Here is a 7,324-nt window from a genome sequence, read left to right on the forward strand (position 1 = left end):
GAGAGAGAGAGAGAGAGAGAGAGAGAGAGAGAGAGAGAGAGAGAGAGAAGAGAGAAGAGAGAAGAGACTTCTAGCCTTGACTTTGAGAGAAGGCCATCCTGTGCTTGCTCTGTTTTTATAAGCTCCAGGAGACAACACAGACCTTCTTGGAAAGACTCAAACAAGCAGGTGAGCTCCCAGCCTCCCCCCAGGCAGAGGAGGGTTCTGGATTGCCAAGAGCAGCAGCAGGTTCACACTCCAACCTGCCTCCTTGGGCTACTGAAGACTATCGCCCAACCTACTTCTTCTCTCAGCCGGCCCGGAGAGCTCTTAACTTCCAAAGAAGCTGAGAAGGGGCGATAGACGAACGAGTGTCTGGAAAGCTACTCCCGGTTTACCTCCCCTCTGCCCCCATCCCCAATCCACACTCTCCAGCAACGCCCAGTTTTAGCAGGAGGAGTAACTGGCCGGCACACCAGAAGAACCAACAACTTGCTAAACTGGACTTTGGGTGATGTCTCCCCTCCAACTCTTCCGCGCCCCCCCACCCCGCCCCCCGTTCCCCTCCTTGTTTATTCAGGCAAGACAGCGGCTCTTGCCGCCCTCCTCAGTATTCATCCCAGTAACAATTACTCTCACCTCTCCTTTTCTCCCTCCCCAGTCGTCCGAACTGAGGCAAAACTGTAGGTACCACCCGGAAAAGACAAGATCGAAGCAGCCCAGCACCACAGACTTCCAGCAATGACTGCGAGGGTCTCGGCCTCGCACATCCGCTGCACAAGAACATCCTGTATCCCCACTCGGACCGCGATCTGTCCGTCTTCCCGCGGCGCGCGGGCCCCAAACCCTCTTCCACTCGACCCCCGGAGGCTCCTGGTACCGCCTTACCCTACTCTACTTGACCTACCCTGGGGTTCCTTGGAGCTCAGGAGAGGGGCGCCGCGCTCTTTTCTCGGGACCATCTCTCCACCACTCCAACCCCGATTTCAACATTTCGGCTTCGACAGCGTTTAGAGAGGAAAGTAACAGAGCGCCCCCCTCTTCCCTCACCCCTCCTCCCCACTCCCTGGCCCTCGGCAGGGGTTAAAAAGGAGAAGTGAAAGGTATGCAAATGACAAGCAAATTGGAAGAGCCTGGAAGAAAGGCAGCTATAATAAACTAGACAAAGAGAAAGAACGTGGGGGACGAGCCCAGGAGTTTTAACCGGGGGAGATAGGAAGGATGAGGCTTGGCGGAAAGCGGGGATCCAGACGAACAAAAAGCGACCCTGTCCCCCTCGCGGTCCTCTCTCCTGAGAAGAGAGGGCGAGAGAAAGAAGGAAAGGAAGCAAACGCCCCCGCACACCCCAGACACAGCACACAAAAGGTGACAAGATCAGCGACAAGTCCAGCAATATCAACCTCCCCGCTTCGCCAACACCACCCCCAGCCACCAGCAGGAAAGAAAGAAATAAAAGCCAAGCGGATCACTTACTCTTAGGAACTGGGAGGAGGGAGCGCTGAGTTCCACTGAGTCTCCTGCTCAGAAACTGTTTACCGGCTATTTTATTAGGATTCATTTAAATAACACCATTTTCTCCTGGAGGAAAAAAAGAAAAGATGTTTACATGGGTCTAAGTCCTGGGAGTCTCTTTTCTTCTCATTCAAGAACAAGCTAGTACAAGTGATTCTGGAAAAGGGGAGGGGACTGGCAAGGGGACAGAAGATACTTACGCGGTGCAGAGAGCAGGGGGACCGAGGCTGCTTTTTTTTTTTTTTTTTTTCCTGCCGGCAGAGAGAGGAAAACACGCGCGCGCTCACACCCGGTGATATCTTGCGGGTGATGAATATGATAATTGGACAAGGGCCGGTGAGTAAGTGCGACAGCGAGCGAGCGAGCGAGCGGGGCGAGAGGGAGAGGGGAGAGAGAGAAGAGGGTGGGGAGGAGAGAGGAGAGAGAGGAGAGAAGGGGAGAGGAGAGGAGAGAACGGGAGAGAAGGAAAGAAAAGAGGTGAAGAGAAGAGAAGAGAGAAGGGAGCAGAAAGGAAGAGAGGAGAGCAGAGGAGCGAAGCGGAGTGCGAGCAGGCGGACCCGGCGAAGCTCTTTTGCGCCACTGCGCTCTCCCGGCTGCAATGGTGTATGATTTCCGAGCGCTCCCTCAGCTGAGGGCTGCGCTCCACGACAAGATTTACTTTAAGACACAGCTGAAGGAAACAGGAAGACTGCACGTCACAGTCTGACTGACGTACCCGGTCTCAGCGCCCAATCGCGAGGCGCCTTCGGATTCAAGGGGGGATTGCGAGGCAAGAGAACTTGGGAGGAAAAAAATATATATAAAAGGGGTGGGGGGGTGAGGGGCTGGGAAAAGAGGAGGGGAGAGGGGCCCCGCGCTCCCCCTCCCCCGCCTCCATCCCCGGCCCCCACCCCCACCCCGCCCGCCACTGCTTCGGGGCCACGGGATCGCCGCTTCGGGGCCGGAACGAGCCGTCTGCGGGGCACTACCCTAAGCGGGCGACGGCGCGAGCGGCGCTCGGCTCACACTCGCTCTTCCAGGACGCAGGTCCTCTTTTTCTCCCCCCCCCCTTCGTTTCCCAGATACAGCTGATCGGGTTCGCCCAGTGGCCGAGTGAGTGAGCGCTCCTCGGATTTGGGTGAAGGAAGGCACGGAAAAGTATACGGGAGAAGTTGGCGGTTTTAGGGGTGGAGTGGTCTAGGAGGAGGGAGTGGGGAGCTTCAAATCCTTCCACTTTTAAAATGATTATAGGTAGTGTCAAGAATACACGTCACTCTTGCTTCTTTGTAAAGGGGAGGTGGACAATAAAATACAGGTAGGTTTGGGATTAAACTAATAGGTGCCAGAGGTTTCACACCGGCTCCGTTGCGTCGGGTATTACAAGACCAGCTTTGGCTGAGCCCTAATCAACCTGCCGTCAAAATTATTAGGAAGAAGACTCCTTGCCGGTGGTTTCTTCTAACAACGTTATTTGGACGGTAGGTAGAGCAGCCTTAAAGAAAATGTTAACAAACATTCCCTCGCGATTACCCCTCACTCACTCACCCCAGAATAATCAAAAAGAGAGGTTTCATACAGGATTTACATCGTTTTGACGCCTGGGTAACAAACTTTAAATTTATTAGGTTAAGAAATTTCAAACGCTTACATTTCGGGCTTCAACGTAAAGCCACAGAAAATTCACTTTGGTTTGACATTTCTTGGATGAAAAATAACCAGCAAGATTTCTTTAGATAATGTGGCTCTTGATGAGGTCTTCGGGGGTTTGCAAGTTACAAATGCTGAGGAGGGAGCCTCTGGCCAAAGCTTCCAATGTCTCTCTCTCTCCCGGCAGAATAAACGGCTTTTAATAAAGCAACAGCATTTATAACTTAAAGGTCCTATAAAAGCTAGGATTTGCAAGGGCTGCAAAGCAGAAACGTTCATATCTAGTTGATTAGAGACTCATTTTCTTAGGTAGGATGGGGACAAATAGTGTTGGAGTGTCCCTCGAATTTAATCAGATCAAAGGTTGATGTTGCCTCATGACAACAGGGTGTTTATGAGGTTTGTTACAAGTACTAGGACTGAACATTACCACCGGCTTCTGCAACACACACACACACACACACACACACACACACACACACACACACACCCTTCTCCTAGGATATTTACCATTGCAGCCTCAAATTCATCACACTGTGAAGTCTTCTCTTTGAATAAGAATAGCGATGATAATATGTCCAAGTCTATACCCCGTAGGAAACTTTTGGCAAGGGGTTCAAACTTTGAACAGAAAAATCAGATCGGCCAGGTTAGGTGTCTGAGATCAGAAAAGAGACTTGCTTGAGCATTCCCCAGCCGTCATTTCTTCCCTTTCACTGCTCTCAGACACTCCCTCCACTCCATTCCTGAAAAAACATAGACTCACGCAAACACACCACTCACACGTCCAGTGAGTGACTATTGTAGCAAATGTTCTAATCGAGATGTGACAATTTAGGCTCAGAACAGAAATAATCTATCAACGTGCCCATGAGATGCAGGATGGAATACTGTTTCTATTGGTCGGGTCCTTTCGAGGTAAGCGGGTGTATTGAACAGGGGAATTTGGGGTCCGTGAATGGACCAAGGCTACTTCCTTTCTTCTGATTTCCTCCTATTATTTTCTTGAAGTATCCTAGTTTGTACCTATGTTAAAGCCAGCCCACACATAAACTAGGAGTAAAGGATGTTATGTCCTCCACACCTTAAAACCATCTGCTCAGTTTGACATTTAAAAGGGAGGAGGGCAGGGAAGGAGGAGAGGGAGAAGGGGAAAGAAAGGAAGCTGAAAGAGAGAAAACATTCAGACTTTGAAAGGAATGGCTTGAACTGCAGCCCACAAGTTTATGTCAATTGCACCTAGCGCTCCATGCACGTTTTGTACATACTATGCTCTGGAACTGATGGCGGGAAAAGTTACCTGTAAGTCCTTTATCACTCCCCGGGAAAGGCAGGCCCGAATCGAAGTCGGGGTAACCCGTTTGGAAAACAAGGAAGCGCCCCCACCCCCAGCCTCAGCAGCCGGAGGCTCGCGGCTCGCCACGCTCGGAGGTAGCAGTTCGCAGCCCGCTTTAGGGCTCAGGAGCTGCTGGTTGAAATAGGAGCGCGCGCGACGCTGGGCGAGCGAGCTCAGTCCGCAGCCCAGCTCCGCGAGCTGCTTATTCAGAGCCTTGTCCTGTCCCCTACCGTCGGGGCCACGTACAGGCCAGGCAGGCTCTTGGCAACCTCTCTGGCCAGAGCCGCGGCGCTCTCCCGGGTCTCACGCTGCCCTGGAGCAAGGCGTGAGGCCCCAGCCCCTTATCTCCGGCAACTCCTGGTTTGTTTTTCTGATAGGGGAGAAGCGATCAGTCAGCCGGGAGACGACAAGTCGCCTAGATATTGGCTCCATCTCTGAAACCAGCGGCCAAGCATAGGGGTCAATCCTTTCTCCAACCCACTGCCAACACAACCGCAATAACTTAAAAGTTAACCCAAGTTCTGACAGGTCAACAAACCCCATCCGTGCAGGCTGCGTTTACTTGTTTATCTGAAGGGTGATGTGTGTGTTCTTAGTCAAACTTGCAGTAATCACTTGTGCATCTGTTTCTGGGTTAAACACATTTTGCCTTGATATTTCTTCGATGTATTTTCCCCCTCCTGTTCTTTCTTAAAGTCGTTAAGTGGGAGTAAGAGGGAAGACTGCATTTAAGTAATTTAAAACCTTGCAAACAATCGTCATCAGATCCTAAACAAACCAATTCTGGGAATTTCAACCAGATCCAATTGTGAGACAAACGTGGGCGTGGATTCAGGAGAAGGATGCTGGAGACCCTGCCTGGACACACACACCACCAACCACCACCCTAAAGAGGGGAAGAGAAAGAAAGAAAAACCAACTCCAGGGTGCAGGCCGGCCTGCTTGAGGCTATCTAGAGGCAGACAGACTAACTGACCTCTATATTCATCTCTCTCTCTCTCTCTCTCTCTCTCTCTCTCTCTCTCTCTGTGCCCAGTGTGACGCCAAACCCAACTTGGATTTGGTCTGAATGTCTGAATCGGGAGAAAGTGAAATACCGCAATATCAGTGGCACTACCAGCTGCGGAGTTTCTCTCCTGGGAACCCCACGACTTAGAAGCCTCCCGAGTGATGTTTGTTTAACCAACAGCTTTCAAAGTAAACAAAAGCGCATCACTCCACAGAAGTTGAAATCTAACCCTTACAAGAATTTGGGGTCAGGGTGCTAGCAGAAAAAGTAATTTTTAAAAATAATACAGCCCCCAGCCGAATAAGGGTCCATCACAATGCCTAAAGGAGCCCAGGATAGTCATAAAAAAATCAGTTCATCTAAAGGATTCATTACCCAAAAGTGACCTCGAAGGAGATCACTCTTCCCCCCACAAACACACGCCTGCGGGGAGAGGGGGTTGGTTGTCAGAAAGTGAACGGGCACACTACTACCTGATTTTATGAAAGTGAGAGAAAACAATCAAAAGGAGGTTATGTTCCTTATCCTGGAGTAGAAAGAAGGCTGGGAGCTCCGCGCGGCCAACCCTGGCTTTGCCTCAGGCACCGAACTTTCCAATAGCAAGATATTAACAGATGGTGGTGAGCACATGGAGGGCTGTTACTTACATAATCCAGCCACTCCGCCCGGCCGCGCGGAGCCCCGCGAGGCGCCCGCCAAGGCCGCGCTCTTGCCTTGCGAGGGGTGCTGTTGCCCCCCCCAAATAACTTGCCTTTCTCCAACCCCACCTGGTTCTTTGAGGGCTAGGATTTGGAAAGGTCGTGATCTCGGGGGGGAAAAAACTGCACATCGATCTGGCTGTGCTTTATCTTCTTTAGTCCACCGTAGTGAAGAAGCTGGAGACCGAAAGGCAGAGGGAAGCGGAGGGGACGCTTTCGGGGAGAACGCGACGTTCTCCCTCGGTAACTGGGGTGCCAGGTAGTGGAATTTACGCAATTTACACCCCTCCCTCTTTGGCTCAAATTAGCATATCTCTCGCGGTCGCTGAAATACACCGAGGGCTCCGGCAGGAGCCCAGGGGGAGTGGGGTGGGTTGAGGGTGTGAGTGCGCGGGGACGCCTTTGCACGCGGGGGCGCAGTGGGCAAAGTTACGCACAGCCTCGGGCACCGCTACACTTGCGAGCTTTTGCAGGTTTTTAAGCACTGGTCCTCGAACGCGGGGCGTCCCTTTCGGCTGTGTGGCCGCCTGCTGCCTTCACGCCCTCACCCACCTCCCCAGAGGCCCAGTCCCCCCCACCCCCGTGTGCCTGTGTACCTCCGCACGAGTGCCGGGGGACGGGTTTGTTGGCCGAGCCTCCTCCCTGATGGCGACTCGGGGCCGCCAAAACCCGTGAGGAATACGCCTGCGTGTGTTGGAAAAGTTTCGGGGTGGGCGGGAAGGCTGGGAGTCTCCTCTCCTGGCCCTCGGCTGAGCGGGGCTGCCTCGTCCGCGGCTTCCTCCCGGTCTCCTCCTTCCTGCCAGCCCTTCCTTCCTCGCCGCGGCCCCGCGATAGGTGTCGCGGCCTCTGCGCGCAGGGAGAGCCAACGCGCGATGCTGCGGCGGGGGCGCCGCGCGGGGAGCGGAGGGCACGCCCCTCCCGCCCGTGCGGCCCTGGGGGTCTCAGTCGCCCGTCCCGCGCCCAGCGCCCGGGGGCCCCTGCCTCCTCCCGGGCGGCCACACGGACGGGAGTTCCGCTCGCCTGGCCTGAGCTCGGCGCACGCCCAGCACAGGGGGCAGCCACCTGCTCCGGGCGCGGCGCGGAGCTGGGGACCATCCGACGCGGCCCGACCCGCGCTGACCCGCGGCCTCCCCTCTGCCCGTGGCTGCCGAGGCCGTGGTGCCC

At 53.9% G+C, this 7,324-nt stretch overlaps 1 protein-coding gene across 7 annotated transcripts in view; it reads right to left on the bottom strand.

Moving 5' to 3' along the window:
- Positions 1-6,968, bottom strand: part of PROX1 (prospero homeobox 1) — a 56,734-nt gene extending 49,766 nt beyond the window's left edge. For 3 of the 7 annotated variants that reach the window (XM_033092701.1, XM_033092705.1, XM_033092707.1), the window contains exons 1-2: positions 1,692-1,950; positions 1,453-1,557 (exon numbers count right to left, since the gene is read on the bottom strand). The gene's annotated coding sequence lies outside the window, so the exon portion shown is untranslated. The other 4 variants (XM_033092702.1, XM_033092704.1, XM_033092703.1 and 1 more) reach the window with 4 other exon arrangements.
- Between the last annotated feature and the right edge of the window lie 356 nt (positions 6,969-7,324).

The sequence above is a fragment of the Rhinolophus ferrumequinum genome, chromosome 22, assembly GCF_004115265.2.
Source record: "Rhinolophus ferrumequinum isolate MPI-CBG mRhiFer1 chromosome 22, mRhiFer1_v1.p, whole genome shotgun sequence".
Lineage (NCBI taxonomy): Eukaryota > Metazoa > Chordata > Mammalia > Chiroptera > Rhinolophidae > Rhinolophus > Rhinolophus ferrumequinum.